The sequence below is a fragment of the Triticum aestivum genome, chromosome 2A (genome assembly GCF_018294505.1).
Source record: "Triticum aestivum cultivar Chinese Spring chromosome 2A, IWGSC CS RefSeq v2.1, whole genome shotgun sequence".
Taxonomy (NCBI): Eukaryota; Viridiplantae; Streptophyta; class Magnoliopsida; order Poales; family Poaceae; genus Triticum; species Triticum aestivum.
The window spans coordinates 748,934,223-748,952,769 of record NC_057797.1 but is presented as its reverse complement, the minus strand read 5'-3'; the positions used below and the strand labels follow the sequence as shown (position 1 = coordinate 748,952,769).

The window sequence follows — 18,547 nt, the reverse complement described above, 5'->3', positions numbered from 1 at the left end:
TCGAATCCAACCATCCCAGCGCAAAGGAAAGCCTTTGGCACGTAGGATGGCGGTTAGGGCGTCCCAGGAGACTGAATCAAAGGCTTTATGAAAGTCCAGTTTGAGGACGATAGATGGTTTTTTCCTTTTGAAACACGTTTGGACGATGTCGGCGGCAAGGAGGAAGTTATCAGCAATCCCTCTCCCTCTAATGAAGCCGGATTGCCCAAAGTATATAATATCTGGCATGTAATCTTGGGCCCTGTTTGCCAAGCACTTCGAGGCTATTTTGACCGCGCAGTTTTGAAGCGATACGGGCCTAAAATTCTCGGGTTGCGTAGCCCCCAGCTTTTTTTGGAAGATGCACTATATAGGCCTTGTTGATGCGTCTTAAGTCAGCCTTACTGCTATGAAAGTCGTTTAGGAGATTGAGCAAGTCGTTTTTTTACTAGATTCCAATTTACTTTGTAGAAGGTGGGTCCAAAACCATCGGGACCGGGGCTTGCGTTGTCATTCATGCCCCATAGAGCAAGCTTAATTTCCTCGATCATGAAAGGACGCACGATATCCCTAGCCTGAGAGGTGGATAGGGAGGAGCCAGCCAACAGAGACGGAAGATCGAAGGAAAAGGACGCCCGAGCCACGGTGCCGACGAGGTTTTTGAAGAAATCTAGAAGGATGCGCTCCTTGTCCACTTGAGAGGTGTAAGAGACGCCGTCCAACTCAAGAGATTTGATTTGGTTCTTCCTGTAGCGCACGGAGGCACAAACGTGCAGTTAGGCCGAATTTTCGTCACCAAGAACGCAGTCTTTGATTTTAGCTCGTTGCCGCCAGTAGGCAGCCAGATCGGCATTGTAGCGGTGTAAGGATAATTTGACTGCGGTCCGAAGATGAAGCTCAATGGGTGAAAGCATGCGGGATTCTTCCATCTTATCTAAGAGGTTGATCGTGGTGTGGCAGTTCTTTGCCAAAGTAGTGGGTAGACGAAAGTTAGCTGACCACTTCTTGACCATATCTCGAGTTCGCTTGAGGCGCAAGGCAAGCATCCCAACCGAACCCCTCTCCAGGTGACGGGACCCTACGCTGGCCCAGTTTGAAGCCACCTTGATCCGGAAAGAGGGATTGGCTAGAAGGGCATTATTGAGCCGGAAGATCTGGGGCTTTGGGATTTGAGTGGCCACCGACAGTTGGATTGGGACGTGGTCTGACGTGGATCGAGTGGAGGAGGTGAGAGAGCTATCTGGGAAGTGTTGAACCCATGCCACGTTGACTAGAGCCCGGTCTAAACATACGAGGATGGGAGCGTCTTGTTGGTTGGACCAAGTATAGCGCCGGTCGAGGAGGGGGAGGTCTTGCAGTCTCATGGATTGGATAGCGTCAGAGAAAAGCATGGCCTCAATCGAGTTGAAGTTTGGGGAAGATTTATCTGAGCGGCGGAGGATGAGGTTGAAGTCGCCAATGATAGCCCAGGGCCGGTAATTGCGGAAGAGAGACTTATGAGCAAGTCTAAGAAAGCATGTTTTTCAGACGGGTCGCAAGGGCCGTACACATTAGTTAAGGTAAATGAGAGGTCATCCACCTTGGATTCAAAGGAGCAAGAGATGAAGAACTGATTTTTAGATACCGAGGAGCAAGTCCAGAGATTACCGTCCCAAGCAGTTAGAATACCTCCAGAGGAGCCTAAGGATGGGATGAATCAAAGTCTCTGAGATTTGGTGGGAGGAACGTTATAGCCTTAAAGCGGTCGATGTCAACAAGTTTGGTTTCTTGGCAGCAGGCGATCGAACACATAGTGGCGACAATTCCTGCCTTAATGTCGGTGCATTTTTTGTGCCTACCTAGGCCCCGGACGTTCCAAGAGGAAATAATTAAGTTCTTAATCATTGACTAACAGCCTAACAACTGGGGAGGTGGGGGCGAGGACCGCGATAAAGGAACAGGGTGGACAAACGAATACAACCAGGTGAAAGACAACAGAGTGAGCGGCTCGGGAGAGCGCCATGCAATGCCGAACTAGGGATAGACTAAAAGAAAAACAGTGGGGGTAGAAGACCCAAATTAGAAGCGGGGGGGGGGAGCTTGTCTAGGGTGCAAGCTGACTAATAAACCACCCCTAAAATTGTTGGAGGAGGCGTGGTTGCAATGAGAGCTCGTCAGCGAACAGCAGCACCGGCAGGCGCAGGTCGTCAGGTGTTCACACATCATCACCGGAGGGCATCAGGTTGAGGTCGAGCTCTGGCACGCTGCATGCTCTACCCAGCTCGATGGCGTCCTTGCGGGGGAGCGGAGGGGCCCCTTCCGCAGCTATCTCGAGGAGCTCCACTTCTGGAAGGAGAAGATCCGGCACCTTGGCCGGCTTTTTCCCTTCCATCTTCATCTTCTTGCGCAGCTTGGCCTTTTCTAGCATAGTCAGGCGGGTCGGTTCCTCCTTGCCGGAGAGGCGCGCACTGCAGCGCGCAGCAGCGTTGCGGCGGGTGTAGAAGATGGTAGGTGAGGCCGCGCGTGGTGGCAGATCAGCGATGTCGGTTGTGCGCGGAGGCAGCTCGTCGATGGCGATCTTGGCCTGGGAGACAGAAGAGTCGCAGATGAGGCCGACCATCGCAGGCGGGGATGGCAGAGCAGAGGGCGGGATGGGCGGCAGGCCGGTGTCGAAGCGGGCCACGGCCTCCATGACCTGGTCCTCCCCTTCCACAGAAGGCGCGAGGGCGCGGCCACATAGGTCGCAGCAGAAGACGTCAGCGTCCGTGCACGGCCTGCGTGACGGCCCGACCGTGGCGACGCGGTCGAGGTATCCAATGGAGCAGGCCGCGAGGTTGGCGACGACGAGCTTTGGGGAGCCGGCAGGACGCATCGGGATGCGGTAGAAGCCACGCTCACCGCCCGCCCCTTGAACAAGCACGTCGTAGAAGCCGCGATAGAGCTTGACCTCCACCGACTTGGGCCGAGCTGTGAGCGGGGTGGCGAGGACGAGCGGCTTGTGGTTAGCCATCATGGTGAGGCCTCCCGGGAGACGTACCACCTTGTCATCATGGCCTTCATCCGTCGGCGACGGCGGGGGGGGGGGGGCACAGGTTGGGGTCCGTGCCAGCCGGAAAGTCGCCTCCCGCCCGTCACCACCGTCCCCATCGTTGTCGTTGTCGTCGGAGTCCGGGGCCCCGAAAGCGGGGTCCGGGGGGAGTTCTTGGGAGCGGACGACCATGATGGTCGCGATGGCGCCAAGGCCAGAGTAGCCGTGGATTGGGATGGAGTGAGGAACATCGGTGAGAGAGCGGCTCTTTACCGAGACGAGAACCGCAGAGTAGTCGACCCCAGTTAGGCAAACAGGATCGACTTCGATGGGACAGGCGAAAGGGACAATGGAGTTGATTATGGTGGGGGTGAACCAATATTCAATGGGAAAGTCCTCTATGTTTAGGGCGGAGACCGTGCCAAGGCGGAAGATGAACCTGTTTTCAGTGTCCTCGTGGCGAACGAGTTCAACGGTGTTGATGGGGCAGGTGAAAGGGCTAGACAGGAGGGAGATCTCCCGTTCATACGCTGAGCCGAAAACTACAAGTCAAGACCCGTAGGACGATGCGCGGAGCGCAACGGGTGGGACGCCCTCGCCAGCATGGAGGGCCCAGCGAATGCATGCATGGGGAGAGGGGTGTGGAGGGTTTACAATGGCTTACACCCCTCTGGAGCACTTCCAAAACCTTACCTCAAATCCATATTATTACATACTTCATCCATTCGAAAAAACTTGTTCCAAGCTTATCTCTCAAATGGATGTATCTAACACTAAATTGATGCTAGATACATCCTTTTGAGGGACAAACTTTTTTGAACAAAGGGAGTTCGTTCGGCTCCGCCGTGCCCATGTCCGATGACCGGCTGCATCAAAGGTAGAGTAGGGCATGGACACGAGCCGGTTCACGGGACTCAAGGCGCCGCCGTCTCCCATGCCCTACATTCTCGTCGAAGTCCAGAACCAGAACGGTGCCGGTGGATGTGAGATCAATGATGGATCTGTCCTGGGACGAGCCGGCGACGTCGACCACATTGTGGTTGCGGAGCCCGGACTGCTGCACCATGCAGGAGGGGGGAGGGGAGGGGGAGAATGCGACCCCGCCTCGTCGACGTCCACCACCGCCTCCCGCACCCGCTGCCTCACACGGCAGGTAACTCATGCCACGTTCTCGTCGGACCAGGCTATGGTGCGCTCCGATGCTCAGCGCGCCAACGAAGGGCTTGCGCATCGGCCACCGTGTTCGGACGCCACACGGACCGCACCGCGTCCGGCGAGGCAGCGACGACACACCTAGCGTTGGATGCGTGTGTCATTGGGCGAACGGAATGGATTACCGACGGAAGGATTCTGAGCGTTGCCGGGCACGGGCCTCCTCCCAGGAGTAGCGGAGCGCAAGTCAGACGGCCATCTCCTAGTCGAGGGCGCGTGGATGAGCTCGCGGCTGATGTATGTGAGGTGAAGGACTCAGATCCGTTGGGTACCATGCCGGAGAGGGCCGAAAATCGCCAGAGGTGAGTTTGGGTGGCAGAGGGAGTGGAGGAGAGTGGAGTGTGAAGTGGTTAGGGTTTGGTCTGGCGAGCGAATAGGGATGAATATATGCGGGGTCGAATGAGCCAGCGTGAGGTCCGACGTGGAGGAAGCACCCGGGCGCACTATATCTAGCCTGTATTTAGGATAGGTATGAGAGGGGTGTCGGTCAGCCTGAGCGTTTGAGGGGCGACTGATCAATGACCGGGCTGCTCGGGTCAGGTTTGGGGCGTATCGGCTGTAGATGCTCTAAAGCTGCTCATAATGGGAGTATCATAGGTAGTATCTGTTGGGAACGTAGCAGAAATTCAAAATTTTCCTACGTGTCACCAAGATCTATCTATGGAGAGACCAGCAACGAGGGGAAGGAGAGAGCATCTACATACCCTTGTAGATCTCTAAGCGGAAGCGTTCAAGAGAACGGGGTTGAAGGAGTCGTACTCGTCGTGATCCAAATCACCGGAGATCCTAGTGCCGAACGGACGGCACCTTCGCGTTCAACACACGTACAGCCCGGTGACGTCTCCCATGCCTTGATCCAGCAAGGAGAGAGGGAGAGGTTGAGGAAGACTCCATCCAGCAGCAGCACAACGGCGTGGTGGTGGTGGAGGAGCATGGTGATCCAGCAGGGCTTCGCCAAGCACTACGAGAGACGAGGAGAAAGAGAGGTAGGGCTGCACCAACGGGGAGAGGAACTCGTGTGTTATGAGCAGCCCAAACCTCAACTATATATAGGGGAAGGGGAGGGGTTGCGCCCCCTTTAGGGTTTCCACCCCTAGGGGTGGCGACCAGCCTAGATCCCATCTAAGGGGGGCGGCCAAGGGGGAGGGGGAGAGGGAGGCGCACCAGGATGGGCCATAGGGCCCATCTGCCCTAGGGTTTGCCCCCTTCTCCTCTCCCTTGCGCCTTGGGCCCTTGTGGGGGGGGGGTGCACCAGCCCACCTGGGGCTGGTCCCCTTCCACACTTGGCCCATGAAGCCCTCCGGGGCTGGTGGCCCCACTTGGTGGACCCCCGGGACCCTCCCGGTGGTCCCGATAAACCCCGAAACTTTTCCCGTGACCAAAACAGGACTTCCCATATATAAATCTTTACCTCCGGACCATTCCGAAACTCCTCGCGACGTCCGGGATCTCATCCGGGACTCCGAACAACATTCGTTAACCACATACAAACTTCCTTTATAACCCTAGCGTCATCGAACCTTAAGTGTGTAGACCCTACGGGTTCGGGAACCATGCAGACATGACCGAGACGTTCTCCGGTCAATAACCAACAGCGGGATCTGGATACCCATGTTGGTTCCCACATGTTCCACGATGATCTCATCGGATGAACCACGATGTCAAGGACTTAATCAATCCCGTATACAATTCCCTTTGTCTATCGGTACGATACTTGCCCGAGATTCGATCGTCGGTATCCCGATACCTTGTTCAATCTCGTTACCGGCAAGTCTCTTTACTTGTTCCGTAACACATCATCCCGTGATCAACTCCTTGATCACATTGTGCACATAATGATGATGTCCTACCGAGTGGGCTCGGAGATACCTCTCCGTCACACGGAGTGACAAATCCCAGTCTTGATTCGTGCCAACCCAACAGACACTTTCGGAGATACCCGTAGTGCACCTTTATAGTCACCCAGTTACGTTGTGACGTTTAGCACACCCAAAGCACTCCTACGGTATCCGGGAGTTGCACAAGCTCATGGTCTAAGGAAATGATACTTGACATTAGAAAAGCTTTAGCATACGAACTACACGATCTTTGTGCTAGGCTTAGAATTGGGTCTTGTCCATCACATCATTCTCCTAATGATGTGATCCTGTTATCAACGACATCCAATGTCCATGGTTAGGAAACCGTAACCATCTATTGATCAACGAGCTAGTCAACTAGAGGCTTACTAGGGACATGGTGTTGTCTATGTATCCACACATGCATCTGAGTTTCCTATCAATACAATTATAGCATGGATGATAAACGATTATAATGAACAAGGAAATATAATAATAACCAATTTATTATTGCCTCTAGGGCATATTTCCAACAGTCTCCCACTTGCACTAGAGTCAATAATGTAGTTCACATCGCCATGTGATTAACACTCACAGGTCACATCGCCATGTGACTAACACCCAAGAGTTTACCAGAGTCAATAATCTAGTTCACATCACTATGTGATTAACACTCAATGAGTTCTGGGTTTGATCATGTTGCTTGTGAGAGAGGTTTTAGTCAACGGGTCTGCTACATTCAGATCCGTATGTACTTTGCAAATCTCTATGTCATCTCCTAGATGCAGCTACCATGCTCTATTTGGAGCTATTCCAAATGACTGTTTTACTATACGAATCCAGTTTACTACTCAGAATAATCTGGATTAGTGTCAAAGTTTGCATCGGCATAACCCTTTACGACAAACTCTTTTTCCACCTCCATAATCGATAAAATTCCTTAGTCCACTAGTTACTAAGGATAACTTTGACCGCTGTCCTGTGATCCATTCTTGGATCACTCTCGTACCCCTTGACTGACTCATGGCAAGGCACACTTCAGGCGCGGTACACAGCACAGCATACTGTAGAGCCTATGTCTTAAGCATAGGGGACGACCTTCGTCCTTTCTCTCTATTCTACCGTGGTCGAGCTTTAAGTCTTAACTTCATACCTTACAACTCAGGCAAGAACTCCTTCTTTGACTGATCTATCTTGAACACCTTCAAGATCATGTCAAGGTATGTGCTCATTTGAAAGTTCCATTAAGCATTTTGATCTATCCTTATAGATCTTGATGCTCAATGCTCAAGTAGCTTAATCCAGGCTTTCCATTGAAAAACACTTTCCAAATAACCCTATATGCTTACCAGAAATTCTACATGATTTCTGATCAACAATATGTCAACAACATATACTCATCAGAAATTCTATAGTGCTCCCACTCACTTATTTGGAAATACAAGTTTCTCATAAACTTTGTATACACCCAAAATCTTTGATCATCTCATCAAAGCATACATTCCAACTCCGAGATGCTTACTCCAGTCCTTAGAAGGATTGCTGGAGCTTTGCATACTTATTATCATCTTTCAGGATTGACAAAACCTTCCGGTTGTATCGCATACAACCTTTCCTCAAGAAAATTGTCGAGGAAACAATGTTTTGACATCCTATCTGCAAGATTTCATAAATAATGCAGTAATCGCTAATATAATTCCAACAGACTCTTAGCATCGCTATGAGTGAGAAAAGTCTCATCATAGTCAACTCCTTGAACTTGTCGGAAAGAACTTAACGACAAGTCGAGCTTTCTTAATGGTGATACTTACCATCATTGTCCGTCTTCCTTTTAAAATCCATCTGTACTCAATAGCCTTACGACCATCGAGCCGTTCTACCAAAGTCTACACTTTGTTTTCATACGTGGATCCTCTCTCGGATTTTATGGCCTCGAGCCATTTATCGGAATCCGGACCCACCATCGCTTCTCCATGGCTCGTAGGTTCATTGTTGTCTAGCAACATGACTTCCAAGACAGGATTACGTACCACTCTGAAGTAGTACGCATCCTTGTCATCCCACGAGGTTTGGTAGTGACTTGATCTGAAGTTTCATGATCACTATCATAAGCTTCCACTTCAATTGGTGTAGGTGCCACAGGAACAACTTCCTGTGCCCTGCCACACACTAGTTGAAGAGACGGTTCAATAACCTCATCAAGTCTCCACCATCCTCCCACTCAATTCTTTCGAGAGAAACTTTTCCTCGAGAAAGGACCCGATTCTAGAAACAATCCCTTATTGCTTTCGGATCTGAGACAGGAGGTATACCCAACTGTTTTGGGTGTCCTATGAAGATACATTTATCCGCTTTGGGTTCGAGCTTATCAGCCTGAAACTTTTTCACATAAGCGTTGCAGCCCCAAACTTTTAAGAAATGACAGCTCAGGTTTCTCTAAACCAGAGTTCATACGGTGTCATCTCATCGGAATTACATGGTGCCCTATTAAAGTGAATGTGGTTGTCTCTAATGCCTAACCCATAAACTATCGTGGTGATTCGATAAGAGACATCACGGTATGCATCATATCCAATAGGGTGCAGTTATGATGTTCGGACACACCATCACACTATGGTGTTCCAGGCTGTATCAGTTGTGAAACAATTTCCACAATGTCTTAATTCTATGCCAAACTCGTAATTCGGATATTCATCTCTATGATCATATCATAGATATTTTATCCTCTTGTCACGACGATCTTTCAACTTCACCCTGAAATTACTTGAACCTTTCAATAATTCAGACTCGTGATTCATCAAGTAAATATACTCAACATCTACTCAAATCATCTGTGAAGTAAGAACATAACGATATCCACTACATGCCTCAGCACTCATTGGACTGCACACATCAAAATGTATTACTTCCAACAAGTTGCTTTCTAGTTCCATTTTACTGAAACCGAGGCTTTCAGTCATCTTGCCCATGTGGTATGATTTGCATGTCTCAAGTGATTCAAAAACAAGTGAGTCCAAAACGGTCCATTTGCATGGAGTTTCTTCATGCATATACACCAATAGACATGGTTCGCATGTCTCAAACTTTTCAAAAACGAGTGAGCCCAAAGATCCATCAACATGGAGCTTCTTCATGCGTTTTATACCGATATGACTTAAGTGGCAGTGCCACAAGTAGGTGGTACTATCATTACTATCTTATATCTTTTGGCATGAACATGTGTATCACTACGATCGAGATTCAATGAACCATTCATTTTAGGTGTAAGACCATTGAAGGTATTATTCAAATAAACAGAGTAACCATTATTCTCCTTAAATGAATAACCGTATTGCAATAGATGTAACCCAATCATGTCTATGCTCAACGCAAACACCAAATAACAATTACTTAGGTTTAACACCAATCTCGATGGTAGAGGGAGCGTGCGATGCTTGATCATATCAACATTGGAAACACTTCCAACACATATCGTCAGCTCACCTTTAGCTAGTCTCCATTTATTCTGTAGCTTTTATTTCGAGTTACTGACACTTAGCAACCGAACCGGTATCTAATACCCTGGTGCTACTAGGAGTACTAGTAAAGTACACATCAACACAATGTATATCCAATATACTTCTATCGACCTTGCCAGCCTTCTCATCTACCAAGTATCTAGGGTAATTCTGCTCCAGTGGCTGTTCCCCTTATTACAGAAGCACTTAGTCTCGGGTTTGGGTTCAACCTTGGGTTTCTTCACTAGAGCAGCAGCTGAATTGCCGTTTCATGAAGTATCCCTTCTTGCCCTTGCCCTTCTTGAAACTAGTGGTTTCACCAACCATCAATAATTGATGTTCCTTCTTGATTTCTACTTTTGTGGTGTCAAACATCGCGAATATCTCAAGGATCATCATATATGTCCCTGATATATTATAGTTCATCAGAAGCTCTAGCAGCTTGGTGGTAATGACTTCGGAGAAACATCACTATCTTATCCGGAAGATCAACTCCCACTTGATTCAAATGATTGTTGTACTCAGACAATCTGAGCACAAGCTCAACAATTGAGCTTTTCTCCCTTAGTTTGCAGGCTAAGAAAATCGTCGGAGGTCTTATACCTCTTGACGTGGGCACGAGCCTGAAATCCCAATTTCAGCCCTCAAAACATCTCATATGTTTTGCGACGTTTCAAAACGTCTTCGGTGCCTCAACTCTAAACCGTTTAACTGAACTATCACGTAGTTATCAAAACGTGTATGTCAGATGTTCGCAACATCCACAGACGACGTTCGAGGTTCAGCACACTGAGCGGTGCATTAAGGGCATAAGCCTTCTATAAAGCAATGAGGACAATCTTCAGTTTACGGACCTAGTCTGCATAATTGCTACTATCAACTTTCAACTAAATTTTCTCTAGGAACGTATCTAAATAGTAGAACTGAAGCGTGAGCTACGACATAATTTGCGAAGACCTTTTGACTATGTTCAGGATAATCAAGTTCATCTTATGAACTCCCACTCAGATAAACATCCCTCTAGTCATCTAAGTGATTACATGATCCGAGTCAACTAGGCCGTGTCCGATCATCACGTGAGACGGACTAGTCAACATCGGTGAACATCTTCATGTTGATCGTATCTACCATACGACTCATGCTCGACCTTTCGGTCTTCTGTGTTCCGAGGCCATGTCTGTACATGCTAGGCTCGTCAAGTCAACCTAAGTGTTTGCATGTGTTCCGAGGCCATGTCTGTACATGCTAGGCTCGTCAACACCCGTTGTATTCGAACGTGAGAATCTATCACACCCGATCATCACGTGGTGCTTCGAAACCACGAACTTTTCGCAACGGTGCACAGTTAGGGGGAACACTTTCTTGAAATTTTAATGAGGGATCATCTTATTTACTACCGTTGTTCTAAGCAAATAAGATGCAAAAACATGATAAACATCACATGCAATCAAATAGTGACATGATATGGCCAATATCACTTTGCTCCTTTTGATCTCCATCTTCGGGGCTCCATGATCATCATCGTCACCGGCATGACACCATGATCTCCATCATCATGATCTCCATCATCGTGTCTCCATGAAGTTGCCTCGCCAACTATTACTTCTACTACTACAGCTAACGGTTAGGAATAAAGTAAAGTAATTACATGACGTTTATGTTGACATGCAGGTCATAAATAAATAAAGACAACTCCTATGGCTCCTGCCGGTTGTCATACTCATCGACATGCAAGTCGTGATTCCTATTACAAGAACATGATCAATCTCATACATCACATATATCATTCATCACATCCTTTTGGCCATATCACATCACATAGCATACCCTGCAAAAACAAGTTAGACGTCCTCTAATTGTTGTTTGCATGTGTTACGTGGCTGCTATGGGTTTCTAGCAAGAACGTTTCTTACCTACGCAAAGACCACAACGTGATATGCCAATTGCTATTTACCCTTCATAAGGACCCTGTTCATCGAATCCGATCCGACTAAAGTGGGAGAGACAGGCACCCGCTAGCCATCTTATGCAACTAGTGCATGTCAGTCGGTGGAACCAGTCTCACGTAAGAGTACGTGTAAGGTCGGTCCGGGCCGCCTCATCCCACGATGCCGTCGAAACAAGATTGGACTAGTAACGGTAAGCATATTGAACAAAATCAACGCCCACAACTACTTTGTGTTCTACTCGTGCATAGAAACTACGCATAGACCTAGCTCATGATGCCACTGTTGGGAACGTAGCAGAAATTCAAAATTTTCCTACGTGTCACCAAGATCTATCTATGGAGAGACCAGCAATGAGGGGAAGGAGAGAGCATCTACATACCCTTGTAGATTGCTAAGCGGAAGCGTTCAAGAGAACGGGGTTGAAGGAGTCGTACTCGTCGTGATCCAAATCACCGGAGATCCTAGTGCCGAATGGACGGCACCTCCGCGTTCAACACACGTACAGCCCGGTGACGTCTCCCATGCCTTGATCCAGCAAGGAGAGAGGGAGAGGTTGAGGAAGACTCCATCCAGCAGCAGCACAACGGCGTGGTGGTGGTGGAGGAGCGTGGTGATCCAGCAGGGCTTCGCCAAGCACTACGAGAGACGAGGAGAAAGAGAGGTAGGGCTGCACCAACGGGGAGAGGAACTCGTGTGTTATGAGCAGCCCAAACCTCAACTATATATAGGGGAAGGGGAGGGGCTGCGCCCCCTTTAGGGTTTCCACCCCTAGGGGTGGCGGCCAGCCTAGATCCCATCTAAGGGGGGCGGCCAAGGGGGAGGGGGAGAGGGAGGCGCACCAGGATGGGCCTTAGGGCCCATCTGCCCTAGGGTTTGCCCCCTTCTCCTCTCCCTTGCGCCTTGGGCCCTTGTGGGGGGGCGCACCAGCCCACCTGGGGCTGGTCCCCTTCCACACTTGGCCCATGAAGCCCTCCGGGGCTGGTGGCCCCACTTGGTGGACCCCCGGGACCCTCGCGGTGGTCCCGGTACGTTACCGATAAACCCCGAAACTTTTCCGGTGACCAAAACAGGACTTCCCATATATAATTCTTTACCTCCGGACCATTCCGGAACTCCTCGTCACGTCCGGGATCTCATCCGGGACTCCAAACAACATTAGGTAACCACATACAAACTTCCATTATAACCCTAGCGTCATCGAACCTTAAGTGTGTAGACCCTACGGGTTCGGGAACCATGCAGACATGACCGAGACGTTCTCCGGTCAATAACTAACAGCGGGATCTGGATACCCATGTTGGTTCCCACATGTTCCACGATGATCTCATCGGATGAACCACGATGTCAAGGACTTAATCAATCCCGTATACAATTCCCTTTGTCTATCGGTACGATACTTGCCCGAGATTCGATCGTCGGTATCCCGATACCTTGTTCAATCTCGATACCGGCAAGTCTCTTTACTCGTTCCGTAACACATCATCCCGTGATCAACTCCTTGATCACATTGTGCACATAATGATGATGTCCTACCGAGTGGGCTCGGAGATACCTCTCTGTCACACGGAGTGACAAATCCCAGTCTCGATTCGTGCCAACCCAACAGACACTTTCGGAGATACCCGTAGTGCACCTTTATAGTCACCCAGTTACGTTGTGACGTTTGGCACACCCAAAGCACTCCTACGGTATCCGGGAGTTGCACAATCTCATGGTCTAAGGAAATGATACTTGAAAAGCTTTAGCATACAAACTACACGATCTTTGTGCTAGGCTTAGAATTGGGTCTTGTCCATCACATCATTCTCCTAATGATGTGATCTCGTTATCAACGACATCCAATGTCCATGGTTAGGAAACCGTAACCATCTATTGATCAACGAGCTAGTCAACTAGAGGCTTACTAGGGACATGGTGTTGTCTATGTATCCACACATGCATCTGAGTTTCCTATCAATACAATTATAGCATGGATAATAAACGATTATAATGAACAAGGAAATATAATAATAACCAATTTATTATTGCCTCTAGGGCATATTTCCAACAGTATCATGCATGCCAACTAAGCAATTTAGATGAGGTGGCATAGAATTAAATGAAGAAAGAGAGGCTTGAGTATCATATCATGATACTGTATCATATTAAATGTTATGCTACTTTGTGTCATGCATGGCAATAAATGTAGTCCTCTATGATACCAACATACTCCCTCCTTCCATCTATATAGGGCCTAATACGTTTTTTGAGGCTAAGTTTGACCAAATGTTAGAGCAATAATATATGACATGCAAGTTATACAAAGCACATCGTCAAATTCGTATGTGAAAGGAGCTTTCAATGATATAATTTTCACATTATGCATGTCATGTACTATTAATCTTGTCAATAGTCAAACGCGGTTTTGAAAAACACATTAGGCCCTATATAGATGGAAGGAGGGAGTAACTTAGATAGTAACTTAACACATTTTAAGACAATTTTGCTTATGTGGCGAGTATTTAATGAGGAGAGAGGTGTTTGGAGTAACATAATATGTTACTGTAACATAGTGCTTCCCGAGGTAAAATGAGTCTATAAGGCAATAAATGAAACAATCTATGACATTAATACTAAGATACTTTGCACTATGAAAGCAGTAACTTAGACTAGTGTCATATGCATGACACTAGTATAAGTTACTCCCCCACTATGACCAGCTTACGGATGTAGTATGATAGACTAATATCATATGCATAATACTATTATGATACTCCCTATTACAACCAGCCTAATGTAATAGTACAAAATTAGAGGGTGACTCGCATGTTTTATTTGCGTGTCAAAATTGATTATGTTTTGAATAGTGTCAGGTGTTGTCTTTTTGTATGGCGCAAAAAGTTGACGTATGCTGAATATCGGAGCCGTGCCTCGAACGGCCGTGGTCACCACCTCTGCCATCCGCCGGCAGCTTGGCCATCGACCGCCACTTGCAGCTCCTGCTCCGGCTAGCCCGACGACCCACCGCCCCCCTCCGCCCCTGGCAGCCCTGCGCATGCACCTCGGCCCTCTGCTGCTCGCAGGCACCCACACGCCTCTGCCCTAGCCTCCTGGACGAACTCCGGCAGCCGTGCCCGGGATCTCCAGGGAGCACCAATCTGCTCATCGCGGGCCACGCTGCCCGGATCCACCTCCAACACTGCCGTGGACGTCGACCACCGCGCGCCGTCGAGGACCTTCGTCATGTACTTCGTCGCCGAAGGCCGTCATGTGAACGACTACACACCGGCCGCTGCCCCGCAAGACCGCCATTGACATGGATCCCGACCAGTACGTGTTCCGGACAAATGGTACGAGGCGTACAGCTTCGGGTACCACCCTACGTCCGGTCAGTATAAGGTGGTGCACGTCCCCTGCAGCTTCGACTTGCCGCACGTGTTCGACACCGTACATGTGCTCACACTTGGGGAGGCATCGTGGCGGGAGGTTCCTGAGCACGACGGATGGTGCAAGTGCGACCTGAGCGCCGGCATCGTCAGCGTCGATGGCACTACTTATTGGGTCTTGAGCTATGGCGCTATAGCACTGGTCTTGGCGTTTGATCTCGAGCATGAGCGTGTCACCTTCCTCAAGGAGCTACCGGCGCATATAGCTAACTACCACCTAACTGAGGTGCATGGGAGGTTGGGCCTCGTGACCCGTGACCTTTCGATGTGGATTCTTGATAAGGGCCGGAAGTGGACGTGCCGGTACAGTCTCAGGCGGCAGGACCTTCCGGGGCCACGGTTCGTGTGTGGCGAATACATCTTGACAAGGAAGAAGGGATGGATATGCGGGCACTATAGACGGAAAGACATGTGGTCATCAAACAAGGCGGTGCCGGTGCGGGTCAGCCACAGGGCTCAGGGGCCGCGGCTCGCCAAGATAAAGGGCGACTGGTACCAGACATTTCCCTACGTCGAGACCATGGAACCACTTAGCATTTATTCCGCGGACTCTTAATGCCTAACAGGAATTAGTTCTCTGCTAGAAGGAGACGCCCCTTGCCTTGTTATTCCTTTTAGAATTGCTATCTCTAGGCGAATGATTTTCTTCTCGGCTTCCAACATTTTTGACTATCATGTTGTTCTCATGTTGTGCATGCTAGTTGTTATTTAGATTTTTACTAGCAAAAGGGCATGTGCGTTGCAATGGAAGAAAATATATCACATGTCCAATCATGAGTCAAGGCCACAATAGGCGGGAGCGACTAGTATAGAAAAACAACCAAGGGTAGAAAAATAGAAAAAAACAATCCGAGCCATCAATTCCACGATGGGTGGTCCAGATTGTAGTGGAGGGAACTGAGAGCACACGTGCTAGATTCTTTGCACAAAAGCCCCCCACTTGTACTAATTTTGCTTTCATAATCTCCTTCTTCCTTCTTACGATAGCAGCAGCACAACCCCAAATTCCCAAATCTAGCTTGACCGCCAGCCGCCTCTGGGACCAATCCGCTCGCTTATCGTCCGCCGACCGTGGCGGAGGTCCAGATCCGGTGCCTAGCTGGGTGAGTACGGCCAGTGGAGGTGCCGTTCCAGCTCTTGGTCGTCTCGACGCGGTCGGTGCTGCCCCGGCGGGTCTCGCCCTGTTCCAATCCGCACTTGAGGGTACTCTGCTCCGGCATTCAGAGGTCGACCTCGCCCCGTACTTTTTCCTACCCCAATCCGCCATTCTCCATAGTTGCCCCCTACTCATGTGCGGCTAGCTCGGCCACCCACCGACGCCAGAGAAGAAAACTCGGGTCTTAAGGTATGCTATCTGCTGAAGCTGCTACCAATTTCAGATTTCTAGGTCATTTTACTTAGGAAGTACTCCTTCGTTCAGATGTGACTACGACTGTCCATATCATGTGCATAATATTTCCATTCATAGTTATTTACTTGAGTTCTTCCAGTCAAAAAAGCACTCTCACTTTAAATTTGTGCTGGGAGCATATGTTGGATTGCTGTTGAACACTGTATAATTTTGTTTGTTTTCATCAAGGTATCCTCTAGGAGGAGATTTAGAAATTATGGATCTTTGGAAATGATATGAATGGCTGCATTTCAAAATTTAAACATATGGACATATAGTGTAGATGATATAATTTGATTGTGAGTAGCAGTAGCTTGGAAGCTTAAAACTGTTTTTGAGCAAAGGCTATATTCAGCTAGATATGCCTGAACACTACAGTAGCTAACCTGCTAGCGGCACACTATGTTATACATAGAGAGAGCTAAAGGAAATGGCCCAGGACAGAAAATCTATTCATGCAACAGAATAGCTATATTGCCAGCATATATGCTTACAACTTTTGATTCGAGCTAAAAATCACCTGTGATACATGTCAAGTTGTCAATTATAGTACAAATCTTAGTTTAGTATGTACTTCCACTTTTCTGAGCCAATTTCAGTTAGTTGGGAGAGACCTTTATTCAATGTTCATTTTCCATAACAAGAAACAGAAATTCTGTCAACTTAGCTTTTACTATACATGAGAACAAACTAATCACACATACTGCCTATTAAAGTATCTGAACGTGAAGTGCTTGCTGGAACAAGACTGGAATGTATTACACACTTGCAAATATGTGGCACTTCATTGATTTCTGGGAGTTGACTATCTATTTGGATTTTGACATAGATTAATTCCTTCTCTCAAGAGGTACGCACACTGGACACAACTTGTAATACTCGTTAAATGGCGTTGAATAAGGCCAATAGTAGCTGAATTTTGCCTGTTTCGAAATATATTATTTGTTATGATAGAAAATGAGATCTCATAAGTGAAAAGCATGTAGTCTTTACAAGTAAATATGATATCACATTTTTCATGCAAGGTCACTGGTACTAACCTTGCAATTGATGTTCCAGGGTTCTTTGTACAAACCCCAGTGTGACGAGGAACTGAAGCCCAAAGTAGGGATGATATTTGATGACATTGGCTCGGTACTAGAATTTTACAGGACATATGCTCACAATGTCGGATTCGGTGTACGTCCCGGACAACAAAGGGTCGTCGATAATGTGCTTCAGTGGAAGAGCTCTTTTCAGTAAAAAAGTTTGTGTTCATCTCTTTCTTAGTTCAGTTGTGGCAAATGGCGTATGAAGCTGGACATAAGGACTTCCTCTCTTCTCAATATATGATGTTTGATATATGTTTCTAACAAACTTATTTAATTGGTATGCTTAACTAGGTGGATTGAATTGATGAAGTTTATACAGAGTCGCCTTCAAAAAAAGGTCTATATAGAATCCATGGAGGTGGTCGTCTATTCCAGCAGATGAAGCTCGATTAGCAAGAGGCACTAAAATATGAAGGCAAGATCATAGATCTTATCTAGCATACATCAATCCTTAATACTTCGTTTTCCTGGAAATGTACTAAAAATGATCTATGTATGCCTCTTGTGTTGTGTTCCCATGTACTCGAGTACTCAAATGCTTGTTGAGATATAATGTACCATCAGTCCTTAACACGCTGTCTACCTGGGAATGTACTAAAGAAGATATATGTATGCCTTTTGTGTTGAGTTCTGATGTACTCTGTTGAGCGTGCACCTCAGTCCCTTATTTTCTCATCCACTCAGGTTGACATGTACGGTTCATGTAGTTCTGCTTGATATGGGATGGTTTAATTTTCTTATGCGCTCAGTTTTTTTGATATATGTTGGGTTTTTTGTGACAAACATGTTCAACTCTCTTGAAAAATTAAGCCTTCAATGTGCATGGATCTCATGCAGCAAATATTTGCAAAGATTTTATATCCAACTAAGAGGAGAGGGTAGTCACCATTGTGCATATCTGAAAATAAACTTATTTTACAAAGACCTAAGATTGTACTGCAAAAGAGCAGACATCAGCGCTGTCAGCTTTGAAGAATAGTCATATTACCAAGGACAAAACGTTTAAATATGAGGAAGTTGAGGTGGTTATTGCAAAACTCAAGTTTTTATATCAACCGAGTATCAGGGGGGCTTTTGTGAAATGTACATTAAGTGGCCTGAGGTGCCTCCGCTGGAATCTGAGCCATACATGCCTGATCTGATGGACCATATTCATTTT

General features: G+C 47.7%; 1 long non-coding RNA gene across 1 annotated transcript; it reads left to right on the top strand.

Annotated features, from left to right (window-relative positions):
- The first annotated feature begins 15,638 nt into the window (after positions 1-15,638).
- On the top strand, positions 15,639-18,015 carry LOC123190835 (uncharacterized). The gene is made up of 2 exons (XR_006496582.1): positions 15,639-16,252; positions 17,357-18,015. It is a non-coding gene; the product is annotated as an uncharacterized lncRNA (long non-coding RNA).
- Positions 18,016-18,547: the final 532 nt, after the last annotated feature.